Consider the following 23,707-nt stretch of genomic DNA (forward strand, 5'->3'; position numbering starts at 1 on the left):
CATAGACATTTATTAGAGACATTGCAGCAATGGATATGTGGAATGTTAATTGTCATGACAAAAGAGGATTCACATTTTAGCATAAGGCTAAATCATAGTATCAAGCGAGGCTTGACATATGTTATATGTTGAATGTACACAATGGGGATCCAAGCCCTGCAAAGGTATGGGTGGATTATACATCACAATTATCAGATCATTATCCATCATGGGTGGGGATGCAGTTTGAAATTGCTATGGACAATGTAATACTACCATGTAAATGAATGCGTATAGTCATCAACTCCTATCTATCACATGATCCTTATTTTGAGAAAAGGTGTACAAAATCATTGCATTACTTAGAGAAGATGCTTGCTATGATCTGGACTCAGCATGGAGAAACTTTGCAAAGAAGGATGCAATCAATCATCATAGAATATGGCAGATGGTATATGGGGGCAGCAAAGAAAGGAAATAAACCGTTACAAAGTAGATGTGTAGGCTTTGCATGAGGTTGCACAAACAAGGTAATTGTATCAAGAGGAAGAAGAAAGCTTTTAAATACACAATATATGATAGATTGCAACAATCACAGGAAATTTAAAACATGGCAAATACAAGCTAGGCAAAAACCTTTACTAGATAAAGGTTGCTCGTTAAAACATTTTTTCAAAAGCTTGCATGCTAAGAGAAAAAAGCAAAGCATACACATCATGTGCAAAAGTTTGATGGTCAGTGGACCAATGATGTAAATGATCTTGAAGGGGAATGTGTGGCACATTTCCAATCAGTCTACACCAAGGCACTTCTTGCGAGAAGAGTTGAAAGTGAAAGCCATTATGCTTATAAATGGAATACCAATTCTAAATCAACAAGAAGTTGCACAATTCGAATCCCCTTTCACAAACATGGAATTGCAAAGTGCTCTCTTAAGAGCCAGACTAGGTAAGTGGAAGTCACCAGGATAGGATGGATTGATTGTGGATTTTTTCCAACATTTTTGAGAGGAATAAGAAGACACTCTATTGGTAATGATAAATGTTGCATGGTTACAAAGAGTGATGCCTTCTTCTAGACAAGAGGGCCTTGTGAAATTAGTTTCAAAAAAGAATAAGAAGACACTCTATTGGCAATGATAAATGTTGCATGGTTACAAAGAGTGATGCCTTCTTCTAGACAAGAGGGCCTTCTTCTAGATAAGAGGGCCTTGTGAAATTAGTTTCAAAAAAGAATATATGCCTAAATTTGGCTTATTGGAGACCTATCACTTTAATGCCAATGCTATACAAAGTGGTGAGAAAGATAATCTCCAATAGAATAGACAATGTGCTTAACAAAGGGTTGCATCCTCCCATAATATATGTAATGCTTATGTGGGAATGGAATATGCCAAATATATTGGTCAGGAGGTATTGTTACTGGAGGTAAACATTGCCAAAGCATTTGATTCAGTGCATTTAGACTTTATTACTGCCACCATGAAATGTCTAGGGTTTGGTCCGAAAATGACAAAAGTCATCTACTGGTTGTATGCAGGTAGCACAGTGAGATGTATCATTGGGAAAGGATTACCATCACCCTAGACTTTGGGAAAATCAGTTAGGTAGGGCTGCTCACTAAGTGCAATGTTGTATGCAATTGCCACTCATCTTGTACTGATGTATATGGAAATTCTTACTCGGAAAGGAAAATTAGATGGATTGGTGTAGTGAGACGAGTCATCGATGGTTGCACATGCATATGCTGATGACTCTTTTTTTTCTTGGCAGATACTCCAAGGGATTTGATAGTGATTATGGGTGTTTTAAAATTGTTTGGGATAACAACGACGGAGCTAAAAATAAAGTTTAGAAAGTTTAAGTTGCTACCACTGAAATAGGCGGATTGGCGTTATTTACTATGGCTAAGGAGATATACTACCCCCAGGCCAAATCACTAGGCATTTGTGATACCCTTTGGGTTGGATTATATATTTCAAAGAAGCAGTTGCATGGGTGCTCACAAAAGTCAAACAAAAGGTTGATTACACTGGCACTTGTCTACATGGCCTTTGCATGTCAGGCTGCGAATAGTACAATCCATCATAATGGCTTACATATAGTTCTTCTTGCCGTTGTTGATTTGGGACAAAAAATCAATTGACACATTCATGTCATCAGCAATGGAACTATTATGGAAAACTAGCTTTGATAAGAAGACTTTGAGGCTATTGAAAATGGAGCATGTCTGTAGCCTTGAAATGTATGGTGGGTTCAATATCTTGAATGTGTATCACCATGTACTGGCTCAAAAAAGTACCATGATAATAACTTTCATAGAACAAGGACAATCATGGGTATGGATGTTGGCTGCAATGTGCATGTTTTTTACAAGGTTTAATCTTCCCAAGCATGTATACAGTTGTTCCAATATTATTCACTAGTTTAAGTAGTAAGGATTATTCTATGTATGTAAATAAAAAATTATTCACATGTTTAAGTAGTAAGGATAGTTCTATGTAAATCAAAAATTGCATAAGATAAGCATTATATGCAACTCATATCTATGCAACTACCTTTACCATAGTTACAAGTAATTAATATGCCATAGTTACAAGTAATTGGTACTACACTAATATATCAACCTTAATGCTTCATGCCATAGTTAATCAAAGCAATGAGCTAGATATTATATCAACCTTAATGCTTTATGTGTGGTACTGCACTAATATATCAACCTTTATGCTTTATGCCATAGTCAATCATCAAAGCATCGACCTTATTAATAATTTAAAGTTCTAATACAAGAGGTCATTAGAGCCTAAGATAGGGATAAGATAAGCTATGCCAAAAGTACGAATATCAAGCCCAAGGCACTTAAACTTCATCCTCTTGTAGAAACTAGAAATGTGTCTCTTGATTAGTCAATCAAGAGCAGTAAACCATAAACCTTTAAAAAAAATACCACTCCCTTAGGGCCAAGTCAACATGATTAGGTAAACAATGAGTATAAAGATGCATTGGATCAAATAATAAAGGCCTCAAAATGTAAAAAACTTAGATAAAAACCAGTAATAGTGTTAAAACCCTAAGATCTCTCTAGATAATTGTTATGCATAAACATGCATAAATCAGGCATAAACTCATCCACCCGACCACCCCCGAGCCCAAGGGATACACACATGAATTATAATGAAGTACATCATACCTTTACCTTGATGTCCCATACCATCAAGAGGTATAATTCCAATCCAATAGCATGTAGCTATAGTGTGAAATGGTAGGTGAGTAGATATAATCCTCTATATAAGAGAACATCATATCATAACCTAGCCTCAAGATAACATAGCCTTAGCCTCAAGATAACATCAAGAGACCATAGCCTAAGCCCCCAAGATAACATCAAGAGACCATCCCTTGAGTGTGTCCCATGCCCCTATTATATAGGAGGGCCCTCAACAAGTGACTCTTGACTCTCCATTTTCTATGTGTGACCCTTGGATGCGTGACCCTAACCTTAACCCTTAAGGTTAGTCCTAACCCATGCTCCACTAGAGCTTGTTCCCATGCTCCCATGCTGATAAGCCTAATGTGGGTTAGCCTCCTAGTATATGCACACATAATGTGCATATAACATACTTCCCCTCTCTCAAAACATTGCACTCTTGCAATGAAAAGAAGGAGAACTGCGTTGAACAGTCTCAACCGACTCCCAAGTTGAATCCTCTATTTTCCTATCTTTCGACCTAAATTTAACCTCAGGGATTAGTCAACTACAAAGTTTCCTTTCCCTGAATTCAAGTACCTTATTAGGTTCTTGTGGAACATAGGATAAATCTTCGACTTTAACGAGTTCTTGAGGAGTAACTGTGTTATCCTCACCTCTCAGTTTTCCTTTCAATCTACTGATATGAAAGACTGGATGAACTCTAACATGTGGTGGAAGCAGTTTTAGTTCATACGCAACTGTGCCAATCCGATGTATAACTCGAAATGGACCACAATATCTAGGAGATAAATTCGAGCATTTTTCTGTTGACAAAGTCTGAGAATCTTTAGGAACATTAAAAAAAACCAACGCTCCTGGTTCAAAAGACCGAGGTGAGCGTCCTCTATCAGTATAAAACTGTGCCCTATCCTAAGCACTCTTGATAGAATCCCCCGAGCTTCGGTCAGCATTTCCTGCATATCACGCAAGAAATCCCTCGATGCATCAAGCTTAATGTCCTTAAGACCGACATCAATAGGTACCCTAGGTTGATACCCATATATAAGTATGCACGGACTAAAACCAATAGTTGTATATTTAAAATTGTTATAGGCAAATTCCATCATTGGAAGATATTTTTCCTAATATGATGATTTTCCAGAGACATATACACGAAGCATATCCTCTACAATCTGAATCATACGCTCTGTTTATCCATCAAACTGTGGACGATCAAAGGAACTCATACTCAAAGTAGTTTCCTCATTGTAAACCATTCGGAATAAAGTAAGAAAACATGGCATTGTAACAACAGGAACCAGGTATCCATCGGCGACCCGGCGTACCCACATCTGCACATAGAATTATCAACGTCCCGAGTTATCCATATCAACATAGAGAGTCATCAACGTCTCGATGAGTCACATATGTTCATCTGTAAACCATCAGGTTGACTATATAAATCATCTAAAGGACGGAACTAGAGAAAGAAATGTCAACAAAGAAAAAATCCAAATTTTCTTAATCCGAACACAACAAGATAAACTCGTTGAACTCTAAAGAAAGAGATTTCAACAAGTGAAAATGCCGACGAGATTACACTCATCAATACATGTAGGTTATAGATAAAAGAAGTTTATCTAGAGAATGCCCACACAACAATTTTAAATGAATTCAGAAAATGAGATTGTCTTTGAATGTTGAGGCCAACATGCCAAGTGATGTAAGCAAAGCAATAATCTTGAGCCCAAATTATCCCATAAGATAATATATGTGAGGGATCGCTAGCATCCCATACCACCATGATACCACCCATACATACCTTACCAATTTGAAACTCCCTAGTATGCCATCTAGGAAATATGAATAAAATCCTGTATAAAAGGAATAAGATGGCCTTATCCCAGACTTTCACATACTAAAACCTGTCTCTATATACCTGAGGCTGCATCAAGGAATAACTCTTTTCGAGTACATCATTAAAAAAGAATTTAAATTATTGACGCCTTTCTAATGATAACTACCCAATAAACACAATAAAGTTGGGATAGAAAAATAAAAATTCACCTAGATACATAAGTAACTAGGTATCTAATTTGGAATATGTACAAGGGTACAAGGAATATACTCCAAAATTACGTGTAAAAAACGACGGCAAATGCTACCTTCAAAGCACATGAAATTATCCAAAAGATCAAAAGATCCTTATAAAACCATAGATAAAAGCATAGAAGCTCCTCGAATCCATGAAACCATAGTTGATCATAAAAATCAATGCATACCATCTAATGGTCATTAATCATTCCAAAAGAAGCATTAAAATTGGTGGCCAACTCATCAATCCGGAGTATATGAACGTGATGTCGTTCAAGCAAAACTCCAAAGAAAACAAGTGAAAACACATGTGTAGCAATCATTAAAAAATCCCTAGACACAAGTGATCTAGGTAGAACCTGATGAGTCTATAAAAAACTTGGAAAACATCCAATCAAATCCACCAAAACAAATCGATCAACTAACCCATGATAGAATTTGTCTTAGGCTTAAGAAATTAAGCACAAACCACACTTAAACAAGTGCAAAATAAATTATCATGGAAAAGTGTCAAAGGTGAAACACACTTTGAACGCAGATTATAGCCATAAAAAGAAATTAAGAAACATCGCAGCCTCGTGGTTTTGTTCAAAGAGGGGAGGAAAACAAAGTATGCAGGTTGAAAAAGGCTTTGTATGGTTTAAAGCAAGCTCCAGGAGCTTGTTGGTATGAAAAGATACATGCATATTTGACTACACATGGTTTTCAGAATAGTTCAATAGAAAGCAGTTTGTATGTTAAATGTGTGGATGATGACATCTAATCATTGCTCTCTATGTCGATGACATGCTACTCACAGGACCAAATGAGAGTCATATTGCTGATTAAGGCTGATTTGAATGCCTCTTTTGAGATGTCAAATTTGGAGCATTTGCATCATTATTTGGGAATACAATTTAAGCAGTGTGATGGAGGTATTGCTTTGTGTTAGACAAAGTATATTGAGACATTGTTGCAGAGATTTGGCCTTGAAGACTGCAAGCCTATTGCTACTCTAATGGAGACAGGTTTGAAATTGAGTCTTCATGATGCTGGAGATCACTTTGATGTCACACTCTATCAAACAGCTGTTGGTTGCCTCATTTATGTATGCATTACGAGGCCGGACATTCAGTTTGCAGTCTCACAGGTGATGCATAGCCCAGGGTCTCAGCATTGGAAGGCAGTTAAACACATCTTTCGCTACTTGAATGGCACCATACATCTTGATCGTTGCCGCCAGATTTACATGCTTTTTCGGATTCAGATTGGGCTGGTTGCTATGACACAAGAGTGTCCACAAGTGGTTTTTGTTTCATGCTCTCGGTAGCTCATGCATATCTTGGTTGAGCAAGAAGCAACCTACTGTGGCCACTTCTAGTTGTGAAGCTGAGTACAGGGCAGCTTTCACAGCTACGGTTGAGTGTGTGTGGCTCAGACGGCTTATGGCTGACTTGGGTGTTGGACAGGAGTCTGCCACCTCTATCTACACATGTCAAGGAGAGACTCTCAGCAGGAGAGATCAGCTTGGCATATGTGCCAACACAGGACAACCTCGCCGATCTTTTCACAAAGGCGCTTCCTCGTGAGAAGTTTGAAGCTTTCCGCAAAGCTTTGGGCTTGCTCCCCTTTGTGGACTGACCTACTTCGGGCATGGCACTTCCCTATACATGAGTGCCAGCTCTCGTTCACACCATCACTCCCAGAGGGGATTTGTTGCCATATATATAGGCAGTGATGTGTGTGAACACACTTAGGACCACCGGGGTACTTTTTCCCTCCTTAGGAGGTTTTTTTCCTCGGCTTGTATATACGCCCATTATTCTAGAGCTAACTTATCTTTGTACATTGACACAATCTAATACACTATGTGTTGTGTGCATTCTTGCCTCTTCTTCTCTAAGCTTTGTGTGCTTTCCTGCAACCCTAATTCCAACATTCCAATGGTCTTCCCAAAATACGGAAAGCCAACAGTTTCGGGAAAATGAAAAGACAAAAAAATCGAAATGTGAAAGGTCAAAAGTTTCCGGAATCCAAAAGGTCAAAAGATTTTCCAAAATTCGGAAAGCCAAAAGGTTTCCCAGGAATGCGAAAATCCAAGAGGTTTCAAGAAGATAATTTCAGAAATTTTCAGAGATTTTTTTTCCTCAAAATTCATATTTTTCTCTCTTTTTTTTCTAGCTTTTCTCTAAGCTTTGAAAAGATTTCAAAAGCTGTTTTTTTGGAATTAAAAAAAAACACTTTTTTTTAATAAATAAAATATTTAATAAAGCTTAATTAAGCTTTACAAAAAAAATTTTCAGGGAGGGGGGCCATTTTCGCCCGCAGGAGGCTGCAATGCAACCCTCTCTCTGCGCGTTTTCGAAATCATGGGGAGAGGAGGAGTCCTCTCTCCTCTCCTTCTTCTCCATTCCTTCTCACTTTTTCCACCCCCTCCTTCTCTCTATTAAATGAGAGAAGATTAAGCTTTAATTATTATTTTTAATCATAATTATGATTAGCATTAATAAAAAATGTGCTTTTTAAGAGGTGTTCATACATGCGGGAGGAAAATAGAAGGAAAATTCAGAATTGAGAGAGGAGAAGAGATTTCATGCACACAAGAGAGCATTCAATGCATCAATTGGCTGCCCTACACTGCATTTTAGCAGAAAATTGGCAGAAAATGAATAGCATATCTGCGGAAAACTTGCAATGCATTAAAAGTATATTTTTAACCATAAAAATGCTTAATTTTTTTTAAAAAATAAAGAAAAAATTTCCAAAAATTATAGAAATTTAGGGAATCCATTCTACCAAAATTTTTTGCAATAAAATATGCGGTATTTTGGTAAAAATTTTCATTAATGCTTATTTTAAACCATAAAAAATAGAAAAAAATATAAAATTTTCCCGCAATGTCGATTTGTCCATTGAATATAAGAAACACGCGTTCCAACTGCCATATCGATGATCCATGTTCAATTATCAACACAAATTAATAAAATAATATTTTTATTTAGTAAATATTAAAATTTACTTCAAAAAATACCAAAAATTACAATAAGAAAGAAAAATAACAACAATTAACTAGAGATTGCTCTGATACCAATGTTTAAATCCTAAGATCTCTCTAGATAATTGTTATGCATAAACATGCATAAATCAGGCATAAACTCATCCACCCGCCCACCCTCGAGAGCCCAAGGGATGCACACATGAATTATAATGAAGTACATCATACCTTTACCTTGATGTCCCATACCATCAAGAGGTATAACTCCAATCCAATAGCATGTAGCTATAGTGTGAAATGGTAGGTGAGTAGATATAATCCTTTATACAAGAGAACATTATATCATAACCTAGCCTCAAGATAACATAGCCTTAGCCTCAAGATAACATCAAGAGACCATAGCCTAAGCCTCCAAGATAACATCAAGAGACCATCCCTTGAGTGTGCCCCATGCCCCTATTATATAGGAGGGCCCTCAAGTGACTCTTGACTCTCCATTTCCCATGTGTGACCCTTGGATGCCTGACCCTAACCTTAACCCTTAAGGTTAGTCCTAACCCATGCTTCACTAGAGCTTGTTCCCATGCTCCCATGCTCACAAGCCTAATGTGGGTTAGCCTCCTAGTATATGCACACATAATGTGCATATAACAAATAGTGACTACACTATGATCACCCATAAAATCATGTTAATCCCATTTTGGATTAACAAAGATGATCCTCACATTGAGGATATTAATAAGTGTTATGCAAAGACACTATAAATGTTGTACATTATGAGATACTGGCCAACCAAGGCTTTAGTTAGTAAGTTTTGGGTGCCCAAGTTTGAATAAGGGCCAGTTGTATATAAGGTAATTTATCATAATGGAAAGACACAATCCCCCTTTGTGCTATGAGAACCCTTATCTTGTATTGTGTATGAAGAGAGAGAGAGAGAGAGAGAGAGAGAGAGAGAGAGAGAGAGAGATTGTGTACTCTAGTGCATGTGCCTCTTCCATGCTTGTGTGTGGGAGAGTGAGAGGACGATTGCCTTGCATTGTGGTGTGAGTGACTCCACGATGAAAGAGAGGAGGTGGAGATTGCAGGATTGGAGATTCTACAAGCGAGCTTGGAGAGCCTCATGGACGTGAGCTTGGAACATTGGTAAGTACCCCACGACGGTTGTTGTCTATTGCTTCTTCCATTTGTGAATGTGTGGAATTCTTTTGGGAGGTGTAGTAGGCTATAATATTTTTGGCGTCGTTGTCGGAGAGACCACCATTGTTTCTTCCATATTCTTAGAGCTCTAACTCCTATTATGCAAGATTCAATGTTGCCTTTGCATTCTGGAAGTGCATTGTGAAAAACCCTGTGGATAAGGTGTGTGTGGAAGTGAACGAATTAGCTTACTTGTGAAAATTTATGTATATTGAAGTGTATGTGACTACTTGGTAATGCTTGGAGGAAAGCTACACTTGGAATTTCTTTTGATTTTGTTGTTTTTGTCACCAATTTCGCTATCATGAGTTAGTAGTTGGTGACATGCCTTTTTCTTTTTCTTCAAAAAATGACAAAAATGACAAAAATAAGGAGCCATTGGTTGTGTTGGTAATCTGTATTACATTCCTTTTGCTAGACACAATCATTCTGGATACATTGGGCAGGAAAATCACACTCTAAATCACTGAAAAAATCATTCTGTTGGCTCGACCGACAAATGCCTGAAAGTGTAGGAAGGAATTTCACAAAACGTAACTCATTTTCACGACATGAAACCCCACCCACCATTAGCACCAAAAATCTTGGGATTACCTTACTAAAGTTAGTGCAACTTATCTTGATACAATTGACACAAGGAAACATAAAAGCTTATCTCGTGAAAGTGCTAGAAAATATTTTCACGATGTGAACCACAATCTGCTATTTCACAGAGAACTGTCATTTCACGACGTGAAAAGGGTTGTTCACAGATTGAATAATTATCATACCAAAGGTAAAAGAAGTCCATAAGTACACTATAGTAGTCATCCTGACTCAGATTGATGCAATTCTAAATGGGAATTTCAAAGCGTAAAACACAAGTTGTTCACGACATGAAATACATTTCACGACATGAGACATAGTCTGCTATTTCACGACGTGAAACCCAATCTGTTGTTTCACGATGTGAAACGTTAGCCCCATAGAAACCTGAGCAAAAGAGTTGGAGTAGTGAGTTTGCCAGCTTTGAACTTTTTTCTCTCATGCACTTGAGGTCAGGAAAACTTATTGGAGATGATCCTACCCCTAAACCACAGTGCATCTAACCACCCAGGATCTTCCTACTAGAAAAGCGTTGGTTCTCAATCGAGTGTTGTAGCTTGGAGAAATGTGACTACTGTAGAGACCAATAGTGAAGAATCCATGGAAGAAGGGCTAAGGTTATCTGGAATTGGAGAGGAAGGGAATCCCGCTTCTCCTGCAAAGACCAACAGAATCTTTGATATGGCTGGGGGATTCTTTGGTCTCCAAAAGGGTATAGAGGATGCGGCTCAATCTGCGTGAGAAAGGGTCCGTCGTCTCAATGAGCACGGGACACGGTACAAACCTAGACTTACCAACACATATAGTCCTAACGTCTAGACCCAGGAATAGTAACCCTTTGAGACTCTGAGAAATGTGACTACTGTAGAGACCAATAGTGAAGAATCCATGAAAGAAGGGCTAAGGTTATCTGGAATTGGAGAGGAAGGGAATCCCGCTTCTCTTGCAAAGACCAGCGGAATCTTTGATATGGCTGGGGGATTCTTTGGTCTCCACCAAAAGGGTATAGAGGATGTGGCTCAATCTGCGAGAAAGGGTCCGTCGTCTCAATGAGCGCGGGACACGGTACAAACCTAGACTTACCAAACACATATAGTCCTAACATCTAGACCCAAGAACAGTAACCCTTTGAGACTTAGTGGAATGACTCCTAGGGTTAGGAGGGACAAGAAAAATGCTGCCAAGATGGGTCAAATCTTCTTCCCCACATTTGAGGAATTAGAGGTTGACATAAAGATGGCATAAGCAGAGTGTCAATTGTGGCTTCTGAGCTTACAAAGGCAATAGCTCGATATGCAAAGAATGATGGCGAAACCGAGGAAAATTGGTAATTTGAATCTGTTGTGACTACATGGCAACAAGGAAATAGAAACATCTAGAGAAGCCATAGATAACATGGGGATGGGAATGACAGAAGGAGGGATACCAACCCTAGAACCCATAAATGAGGAACCCAAGGATGAGGAAGACCTAGAATTGTAAGAAGAAGTGGACAATCTACATAGGGCATCTGTAAGATTCCTCCCCAGCCTCTCAAGATGTCTAGCATCTTTTCCTGTAATCAAATCCCTCTTCAGAAATATAAAAGATCTTGTTTCTACCAGTTTTGGCCTAGCGAGAGAAAATCTTCTAGAGAGTGGTAATTCAATTTTTAAATATTTTTGGATAGAAAAATATCTCATTTTATTAAAATAAGTTCCTCTGAAACAGAAGTTCAAAAAGATTTTCAGAAGGTGCATTAGAAATTAAGTATGATCTGTTCAAGAAGCATTATCCTAGGGGTGAAGATTTTTTCAAAAAATTTTAAATTAAGGTTTCTATGGACCAATAAGATTTATCCAAATGTAGGGAGAAGATAAATGAAGAAATAAAAGAAAAATCTCCCAAAATTGAGTAAATACTCACATAAGATAAAGAGTTGACTAAGGACAAGGTTAATAGTTAAAAAAGAGAGATATTTAGGTGAAATGATGCATTTTTGACACCTCTGCATCATGGGGGAATTCCCCTCATGAAGGAGGCGTCTATTTCACATGCTTGAATGAGTTTTAAACTCCCAAATAATGGGATATTTTTATCTCTCCTCTCTCCTGTTTCAACTAGATCCAAAAAGTGAGCAAAACTGACCTAAAAATGGTCAAAAATTGACCAAACTGATCTGGAAAATTCAAGAATCAGTTGGCTTGGTTAGAAGCTCACTTTTTCCTATAAATAGAAGCCCTCCCCTTTGTTGAAACTCAATAGTGTTTTGCACTGTTACCTTGTCTCTCCCAAGTGCCAAAGACTGTGAATTTTACTCATAATTCACTAGTTTTTGACCTTCCCTCTTCCAAAAGATTGGTGGCCACTCTTGTCTCAAACAAGAGTTGAACCCTCAAACCATCAAGCCAAAGGAAAGCTCTCAAATTCATTAGTAAGTTGGTGATTCTTCTCTTTTCCATTCATTTTATGGTTTTTATGGTTTTCTTTATGATTTTTGTCTTCTCTACATTACAAATGATGTTAGGCCTCATTGCAAAAGGCATTCCTCTCTCTTCTCTAGTAAATTCAACCATTCTTTATCCTAGGTGAATGATTAATGAATAAAATCAAATTTTTTATAATGTTTCTCTTAAATAAGTAGAAAAATGTTACTTTAGAATGATTTAAATACTCTTGATACATTTCTAATTAATTTAAGAGACTTAAAATTAAAAAATGGTCAGCCATTCAAAGGAGGTTATGGCGAAATTTTTTAAAAATTTGAAAATAAGTATTATATTTCATTATTCTAAAAGAGTAATCCTTATGATTTCTATATTCTAAAGGGTCATTTTCATGCATAGAAGATGCATTTTGATTATTTGTATAAAAAAAATTTAGTTTTATTATAAAAGTATTACTTTCATTATAATTGATTTTTATGCATAAAAGTATGCATAAAAGGTTATTTTTTAATTATAAAAGTGTTACTTTTATTATATTTGATTTTCATGCATAGAAGTATGCATAAAAGATTATTTTTTTAATTATAAAAGTGTTACTTTTATTATATTTGATTTTCATGCATAGAAGTATGCATAAAAGATTATTTTTTTATTATAAAAGTGTTACTTTTATCATATTTGATTTTCATGCATAGAAGTATGCATAAAAGATTATTTTTTAATTATAAAAGTGTTACTTTTATTATATTTGATTTTCATGCATAGAAGTATGCATAAAAGATTATTTTTTAATTATAAAAGTATTACTTTCATTATTATTGATTTTTATGCATAAAAGATTATTATTTTTATTATAAAAGTGTTACTTTTATCATATTTGATGTTCATGCATAGAAGTATGCATAAAAGATTATTTTTTTATTATAAAAGTGTTACTTTTATCATATTTGATTTTCATGCATAGAAGTATGCATAAAAGATTATTTTTTTTATTATAAAAGTATTACTTTCATTATTATTGATTTTTATGCATAAAAGTATGCATAAAAGATTATTTTTTATTATAAAAGTGTTACTTTTATCATATTTGATTTTCATGCATAGAAGTATGCATAAAAGATTATTTTTTTATTATAAAAGTGTTACTTTTATCATAATTGATTTTCATGCATAGAAGTATGCATAAAAGATTATTATTTTTATTATAAAAGTGTTACTTTTATCATATTTGATTTTCATGCATAGAAGTATGCATAAAAGAGTATTATTTTTATTATAAAAGTGTTACTTTTATCATATTTGATTTTCATGCATAGAAGTATGCATAAAAGATTATTTTTTTATTATAAAAGTGTTACTTTTATCATATTTGATTTTCATGCATAAAAGTATGCATAAAAGATTATTTTTTTATTATAAAAGTGTTACTTTTATCATATTTGATTTTCATGCATAGAAGTATGTATAAAAGATTATTTTTTTAATTATAAAAGTGTTACTTTTATCATATTTGATTTTCATGCATAGAAGTATGCATAAAAGATTATTTTTTTATTATAAAAGTATTACTTTTATCATATTTGATTTTCATGCATAGAAGTATACATAAAAGATTATTTTTTAATAAAAGTATTACTTTCATCATAAATAATTTTTATGCATAAATGGGTGCATAAAAGATATTTTTTATATTAAAAGTGTGATTTTTATCATAAATGATTTTTATGCATAAATGGGTGCATAAAAGATATTTTGTTTTATATTAAAAGTGTGATTTTCATCATAAATGGTTTTGATGCGTAAATAGGTGCATAAAAGATATTTTTTTTATTAAAAGAGTGATTTTCATCATAAATGATTTGTATGCATAAACATATGTATAAAAGAAATTCTTCATGTTAAAAGAGTGATTTTCATCATAAATGAATTTTTATGATGATAAAAGTGTGACTTTCATCAGAATCGGATTTTATGCATAATTAGATGCATATAGAATCTTTATAATTAAATAAGGGTTATCCTTATTCCTCTGTTTAATTTTCGTAAAAATTAGAAAAATGAATAAGTATATAATCTGTGAGAAGAAATGCTACAATTTCATATTCACTAAGATGGTTATGAGAAAATTCAATTAAACTATCGAAGTCGGAGATTGAGATAAATGATTATTTTATTCCTCATAAGAAATTCATGTTTTAGAAATCTGTAAGCAAATATTCGTCAAACGAAATTTAGGAAAAGAGAAATTGAAATAGTACCTTTCGAGAAAGATAGTTTAGGAAGAACCTTTCCAGACCCAAACTCTGATTCTGACTATTGACCAAGACCTAATTCCTTCGTCAATGACGATGTGCTCAGTAGTTGTACAGGAAAAATGCACTCAAAACACCCACTGAATCTGAAACTAGTTAAGACTTTTGATTTTGATGTGAGGATCAAGTTAACAGAATTCGAGGAATTCTGTTTGGAATTCAGACCTGGATCTAGAAGTATTGGGATACGGATTTAAGATTTATTCATGGTATTCAAACAAAAATCAAAACTGAAAACTTGCATAGAAATTCTGTTTTCTTAAAGGACTGTCTTACGCCAGAATGCTGGAAGGAGCATTTGGCATATATGTTTATCTAAGGGAAGTTCGGTTGCAACAGCTGGCGGGGAGTGTTCGAGGGACAGCTCACATGGCAAAGCTTGCCGAGGTCTTAACCAGCCTCGGTATGGTTAAAATGGTGCACTTTCGGTACGATGGACGAGGGCCGACGAAGCGGTCCCTGAGTGAAGTGCGAGGACACCTAAGGAGGATCCTGGAGGGTTCTGACCAAGCGATGCACGGGCTCGCAGTGCCGAGGACACCCATGCGTATGTCGAGGAAGATATTGTATGACAGACCAATGTTATTGTAATCTATCACTGGATCTCGTTGTTGACTCGCAAAAACGGAGAGTCCAGAGTGATACTGTTTTGTGAGAAACAAAGACAATGGAAATTTTGAAGTATGACATGTGTAATCAGTAAATTGTTTGTCAATGGATTTTTTATATATTAAAGTTTTAAAGAGGAGTGTGTGCGTATCTGTTTTCTAAAGCTAAAGTTAAGAAATGCATTTCAATTATGGGTGGGTGAGTACTTGTTTGGATCTACCGATTCCAGTGGTAGGGTGGTGGCTAACCCATGGGTCGGATGGGGTTAGGCTGGAATCAGTGGAGTTTTAATAATCAAACTGAAAAATCTTAGGATTACACTAGGATTCGAGTAGATAGTTAATTCCTTGATAAATTTCTCGATTGAGTGGATCAACGACTGTGCCTAATCTTGATTAGGAAAAAAGCATTGAATTGCTCAGATGATCAAATTATATCAGTGATAGTTTCCTTCTATCTGGTTTATTCAGGTGGAGGATAGTTTAGATTTTGATCTCGTTAGAAAACTCGTTAAGAAAAATTCAAAAAGGTGGAATCGTCCCGGCTTTCCGGGCATGGGAAATTTTCCCGGTTTCGGTTTTCGGAGTGACCACTAGCCTAGTCTCGTGCCCGGACATTCCATTAGGGCCAGAAACGACTCAAAAAGGGCTGTGTAAGGAAGTGATTAATTTGCTAATTAGCGGAGCCGTTGACGGTCAAAACGACTCCAAATTTAGCGATTTTCCTAAATAAAAGCACATCCAAGTTATTTAAAGCGCATTCAAGTACATACCTTTTAAAATTAAAAAACAATTTCATGATTCCCGGGATAGTTAATGCCGACATGACCACGATTCTTATTTTTGAATTTTTGCCGCCCCTCTCTCACTGTTTCTTTGCCATTCTCTCCCTTTTTTTGTCACTCTCGGATATGGCTCTGTTCTTCACGAGCTTTCTCTACTAACTTTTTATGCTTATTGCTCTGTTCCATCTTTTATCAAACTTAATAAAAAGTATTAAGTTTCAATAAAGAGTATGCGACTACACGAAGTTCTTTTCAAAGGCCGTTGATAGATTTCAATGAAGTTTAACGACTTCGGAAGGGAAGTTTATATCCACTAGACCCTGAAACTGGAAGGTATCCTTCTTTTCATACTCCTCATGATTTGATGAGATTTGTTGGAGATGGGGTTAATGGCTTACTGGGTTATAGTTTAAGGCTTGCTTACTCTTCAATAAACTATTTATCATACATTCAAAATCTCTTTCCTTGGCTGCAGCAGCATAGCTAGCATAGCAAAGAAAGTAACCTGCTCTAGAGGCATTAAAGCCTGCAGCATAACCAAAAATCCTAAGGGCAGCAGCTCTCTCAAGAACCAATATCTTGTTAGCATTTATTTGAAGGGGTGTGTAACCAAGAAACCTTGACAATACCTTTAGTGCAAATAAAGGTAGCTCAGGCTCTTCAGAATATTGACTATGAAAGGCACAAAAGGTTGCAAAAGAGAGGATGAATCTTTCTTAAAGGTTCCTTCTGTTGCCTTTCCTCGTGAACCTTTGGCTCTTCCAAGAAAATTATCACTGTCAAGAAGTTCAAGCTGCAGAAAAAAAATAATTGATTAAAAAAAGCTTTAAAAGACAAAAAAAATATCAAGGGTCATTAATGAAACAACCTTCTGCAATTCATCATCTGCAACAACAACCTTCTCCTGTGCGAGGTTGAATAAACCAAATTTTTCCTTCTTTGCAACTTCTTCTTCTAAATCTCTCAGCTTGATATCTCTCCCAAAAGATTGAATACCAAGCTCCTGGAGCCTGTTTTCAAAATCCTCATCCTTCAAAGAAGGTGCTTCCTCCTCAACTCTCTTCATGCAAACAGCAAGTGCATCAGGAGGAGCAGTAACAAAAGAATCATTTGAAGTCTGGAGATCAAGAGATCAATAATTCATCCTTGGATGGAACATCTTCACCTGGAACTTGAGCACTTTTCTCATCTTTGAGAAAAAGAAAGAAAAGCAAATCAACGTCCTTTGAAACAAGGTTGCAACTTTTAACATGGAGTTGACAGGATATGGATTCTGGGATTAGAACATTGGACTTCTTTGAAAACCTGCCAAACCTTCTTAAAACTTTATTTTTTTCAAGAGAATTTTGAGTGAAATCACTGAGATGAATGTAATCTTTTCCTTCCAGAATCAAACACCGACCAAGAATTGCATCCTCAAATTCCTTTAATTTATCTGAAATAAACTCTCTAAATTTATCCAAGATTTCACCAAGGACAAATTTGGGATTGAAAATTTTCAATGCCTCTGAGTAGACTTGCATGTCTCCACCAACCTCCAAAACGGCCTCCAGCAACCTTTCACTTGGGTCATCAAAAATTCCCTCAAGATTAGTACTCATATCTTCGGTTCAATCTGCAAAAGAAATGGAATAGAAGCACCAAAACATAGTGGAAAACCTGCCTTAGAACCAATTCAACGTCTTAATTCAAGCCTCTAGGTTGTTTAAAGGTTCAAGAAGCACTTACCAATACGGCGCGATACAAGGGCTTTGGAACACCTCGGAGGGCCTCCTATCGCATCGTGTTGGATAAGCTGAGGGTAAGAAGTGAAGCACCTGAATGGAGCAAAATGAGGTCTTTGGAACAAATGCAAGGGCCTCCTCTCGTGTATTGTACCTGTCAGTTAAGAAACTTGGGTAGAAAATATTTCATCCCGTCGCGCTGATTACATTGGGGTATAAAAAAGATGAGGTCAAAAAATGACTGTCTTCCCACATCCTCTGACCCTCGACTATCGCGTCGTTCCGGCTAGCTCATCTCCTTCACGGTGCTCTAACGCCCCTTCAGTCAAAGTCCAATTCTCCTTCACGACGCGATAGGGCTCTTCCCACATCCTCCTATCGCGTCGTTCCGGCTAGCTCATCTCCTTCACGGCGCGATAACGCCCTTTCAGTCAAAGTCTAAGCCTCCTCCATCGCGTCGTTTCGGATACAATATTCACCTCTGAGAATTAAACAGAGCAAGAAGCATATCTCCTGCACGACGTGAAACAGACCCTTCAGTTAGAGTATGAGCCTTCTCTATCGCGTCATTCCGGCTATCATATTCACCTTCTCTGAGAATTCTAATCATTTTTATAACTTAAAAAAGGCTGTTTTTTCAATCTAAAAGCCTTCTGTATCGCATGCTCTTTTCAATTCTCTCCCAGAGTACGAGCCTTCTCTATCGCGTATCGACCAGATATTGCTCTTGCAGTGACCTGTCCATGCAGGCTCGCCGCCCACATGCCACCTCCAGTGCAAGCACCCCAAAGCTGTATACATCCGCTTTCTCGGTGGCCCTGCCCCTGTACACCAGCTCCGGCGCCACGAAGCCCGGTGTCCCCGCCGCCGTATCAGGCCTTGCCAGAGTATGTAAGAGTTTAGTAATTTACAATGATTATGGTTATTGGCAAAACAAGACAAAATTCCGACAAAACCAATAAAGTTTAGAGGCAAATTTAGTGGCGCGGCGGCTATAGTCACTAGGGACATTCATCCTTTTAAAGGCTGCCCGGCACCCACGATGGCACTTCGGTGCTGGTTGTTGACTGCGAAGCATGGGGGACACGTAAGGAGCGCCGGTGTAGCTGGCGGGTGGACATTGACATCTAGGGGTGTAGGCATGGGTAGACACAGGCCGCAAGGCTACTACAAGCTTCTGAAGTTTCCGGAGACATTGTCAGTCCTACTCATCTTTGCCAGCGGGAACACATGCGGCTTTGCCTGATACGACACGTGCTCACCATCTCATCGTGTCGTATCAGGCGGGCTAGCCCAAAATCGCTCAATTTCGGCTCAAGTTCCTCCGTCAACAGAACATCAGTCAAAGTCCGAGCCACATCTATCGCGTCGTTTTGGATATCATTTTTACAACTTAAAAAAGTCTGTTTTTTCAATCTAAAAGCCTTCTGTATCGCATGCTCAATCACCGAAGCCTCTTATGCCAACACCCATGCCTCCAAAATCATCTTCCAAGTCTCCCAAATTATCACCTAAAAAATCTCCCAAGCCTTTTGAAGAGCCACAGTTCTCAGAAGCCCCCAAGGTTTTATCAAGAGAGCACCCTGAAGACTCTTCACAGCCCCCTGTCCAGTCTCCTAAGCCAGCAACCCCCCCAAGGCCAAGTTCAACAAAGAAGGCTAGTGAGCCTTTCTTTTCACCGGGATTCAGCAAACAAAAAAGAAAGAGGGACTCTGAAGCTCCTGGGTCCTCGAATGTAAAGAGGAAGATGGATTTTGATTAATGTTCATTTCTAGCCTCATTTATGTAAAAAATTGTTTATTTTTACTTTGTAATGAAGCACCCAGTTTGTGTCAAATAGATGTACTCCTCAACTGAGAAAAATCTTTGATGATGATTTTGCAGTAAAAAATGTCATAAGTACCAGCATATTGAGTCAGACAACAAGATCAAAACAAAATCTTTATTTGAAAAGTATTGTGATTACAATTTCATGATCTTGCATTTGGCTCAAATACAACTCTTTTGGGTGGAAGACATGTGATACAAGATGTTACATTCTCCATCCTTTTGCTTACAACAATTCCATCTACTTTAAATTTATATTCAGAGGATGTTTCATCAAGAAACTCAAGTGACTCTCTGACATCTTTCAGCATCCAATTAGCTATAACTATAAGTTCTCTAGGCTCAGTTAGTTGATGTACATATATTTTTAATTCAAACTCTGGACAGTTCTCTTCTGAATCTAGGGATACCCAGAAACCTAGCTTGCTTCTCCATCTTCTATAATCATAACCGAAAACTAATGATTGACGACATAATTGATATGAAATTGACAGAGAATTGGGACTTATTCTGCAACTAATATTGTCACCAATGTTGTAAGTTTCTTTGGTTCTCCATCCTTCTCCAAGCACAATGTCGAGTTCAGCCATAGAAAGTCTTCTGTTGAGCCACATTGTCTTTGATCATTGTAAATCCATGGTTTTGAAACATGCCACAAAGACATGTAAAGGTAAGAACCATTGAACCTTTATCCTTCTTGATATTCTACCCGGAGACATAGCTTTCAAAATGTCTTCTTTGATTTTGAATTTGAAGCTCGATAAAGTAAGTGAGTCTGGAGATTTCCAATCTAGCGAGTTGATGGTAGGAGCAGGCACTTCACGAAGTTGTCCTTTCTCACCTTCTCTTGATGGAACCATATATTCTGCAAAATAGACAAACAAATCCATCGATTTGAAAAAAGATGGTGGTTTATCAGCATACAAAACATCTGCAATTCCTTTGTGAATTGCATTGAAGGTTCCACTCAGACTTTCAATAGGTTGCCACTCCACAGCTGTCGATGGAAAGATAACTGAAAGAAAAACCATAAACACTTACATCAAAAGAAAATATGAGATATTTTCATATTGTCTTTGAAAATAATATTTCTTACAATAAGATTGTAACATGTGATGCTCATTTGGATTAAGCATCATATCTTTGGCCATGTACACATGTTGAACTTTGGCAAGCCAGCCATTGTTAGTCACTTTGAAGGCAAGAATTTTTCCTTTCCAGTGATTTTTAACTGCATCTCGCTTGATTCTTTTCACTTTATGTGCACCTTTACAAGAAGGAAGCATTGTTGCCCAGTCATTTATTTGAAAAGACATAGGTTTCCAAAGTCCTTCCTCCCTGATATTATTAAAAACACAAGAAGTGATACTATGAGATGGACGACGTGCAGAGTTTGCCATGGGAACTTAGAAATAGAGAAAAGCCGCAAAAATTCTACAAAGAGAGAGAGAGAGAGAGAATGTGAAAGAAAGGATAGTGTAGACGTTCGAGACTGACTTGTCATGTCATAAATGACGTTATTTTCAAAATTTGAAATAAAGATTTCGTATCTTCTTTGATTTTTTTTGAAATAAAATATAGAGCTCACGTCTGGTACGGTGGGTTCAAACTTTTATGTTTAGTCGTCCAGAACTCTCAAAAATAGTGGTGTCCACCAAAAGATAGCGATTTTTCGCCGTTCTCCGTGAAAATAGTTCTCCAAGACCCAAGATAGAGGAGACAAGAATGCCATACTTTTGTATACGTGGCAAATATCTATTGGACCATTCCTTAATCTTTAGATTAACAAACAGCCCATTTTTAGACGTTTTTGGCCCTAATGGTGGGCGAGGCCCCGAGTGAGAAACCCTGCCCCGCGCATGAGGGGGCTACTTCCGCTGTCACTACCGGGAATCCCCGGTGCGTGGAGGGGGCAGAGGGATCCCACAGCATCTGTCGGGGAGGAGAGGATCGGCTCAAGACAAGAGAGGAGATAAATGAAATGATCAATAATCCCACATTCTTATAGAGCATGGAACTCTTAATTCAATAAAGGCGGGCTGAGGTTGCTAATGATGAGCCAGGTGATGACGAATTGCCCAGACCTAGCCATAGACCCATACTGGATAGATGGACCTACACAGGTAGAGGAAGAGGTCTAGATAGGGGGGAATAGCTCCTCGGAGGCCTATAGGGATCCCCACACAGATCTAAATACAGCCACAAGGGTAGATTTGTTGAATATGGCCGTGAAATGGGTAGAGCCATGGTTAGGGAACTAGGCACGACCCTTGAATCCAAACCATCTCAGATGAAGTCACGCATCATTTCAAAACTCGTGTAGAAGTAGGGAACTAGGCACGACCCTTGAATCCAGACCATCTCAGATATGAAACCACACATCATTTCAAAACTCGTATAGAACTTCTCACAAGATGGGACCCGATCCAACACCTAGAGATCCAACACCTAGAGATCTTTGAGTCAACATGTGAAACATGTGGGCCGGTGAATGATGTGACCATGATACATGCATTTTCTCTAACTTTAGAAGGGAAATCCCACCAATGGTATCTAACCTTAAAGTTTGAAGATAAAGTCAATTTAACGTGGCTTAAGAATGTGTTTAGACCAAGCTTTGCTCGAAGTGGTGATAGATGGAGTCCTGTGGCTCAACTCCATAACATAAAGCAAAAAGAAAATGAATCCATGTGGGATTATGTTTCTCGACTCAACACAACCTAAACTCAAGATGCAAACTGAGGAGGGAAAGGCTAACCGTGCTTTCGGAGAGGAGATTGTGATCATAAGATGTATGATTATCTAGTGTTAGCCCACCGACTACTCTGGATACGTGCTGTAAGTTGGCTATTGAGTATGAAAATAACATGCTTGAGTTGTCGCAACCAGGAAGATGTCAAGGTAGCTTTTCGGTGTGGTAGCAACATCACAAGTCTCTAGTCATTAGGATGCGGGACCCAGAACAAGCAAGTTGGCAACATGACAATTGAAGAACTCAGTACTGCCATTTTTGAAAAGTTAAAAGTCTGGGATGGGAGAGAAGAATCAGGAAATGCCCATCTCTACCCCCAGAGAGAGTTGATTTGGTGCTCAATCTGTAGACAAAATCATATGAGCACTGAATGCCCTCACCTAAGATTGAGGTAGTTACTCTATTGTGCTCACTGTCAAAGACTAGGAAATCACGATACTGCCATGTGCAGATACCCAAGGATCTACCCTTTAGCACAATTACTAGCCACCCAAAGTGCCACTAGCTTTACCAGTACCACCGATGCAACCCAATGTGGCTGTAGGGCATCCGAATACGTCCTACTTACCGAGAGGAAATTCCAGGATGCAGGACATGTCACCACCACCACCACTTGTTCTACCACCATAGCCACCACATGCCAAGATCAACCAGGTGTTGATTGAAGAACCCTTGGAAGAAGAGGGGGAAGCTATGTGCGAAGTAGAAGTGAATAATGACTACTACAAGGAACCAACTGAGATTACACTGGAGTATTATGTATTACAAAGTAGCACGCTAGTATCAGTGTTTCAAACCACGGTACAATGCAAGGGAAAAGACATAAACTCGACTATGAGAATAGAACCCATACAATGTTTTCATTGTAATGGACGTCATCGAGTAGCGGAGTGTCCATTGTGTATAGTGACCATTCATTCTTTTATGCTATTCAAGAGAGTGCTCTATACTCTTATGTTATTAGTTTCTTGCTTACCTATTGCATGTTTGAGCTATTTGTGTGCTTGCTTACATGCGTGTGAGAGAGGAGGGACGAGCTTCCATTGGAGTGAGGCGGGTGGCGTTGGAGTGGAGCTTGGAGGGTGACTGCGCGGCAACAAGCTCTCCTACAAGAATCCGAGCAAGAGTAATCAACGAGGTGAGTGACACATCCCGTTTATGCAATGGTAGGCTACGTTATGGTGGATTAACCTCTCGGTTTAAGCTATTTATGCTCCTGAGTGCGATGACACATCCCGTTTATGCAATGGTA

Source organism: Cibotium barometz, chromosome 19 (assembly GCF_041138505.1).
Source record: "Cibotium barometz isolate CiBa-2024 chromosome 19, ASM4113850v1, whole genome shotgun sequence".
In the NCBI taxonomy this organism is placed as follows: domain Eukaryota; kingdom Viridiplantae; phylum Streptophyta; class Polypodiopsida; order Cyatheales; family Cibotiaceae; genus Cibotium; species Cibotium barometz.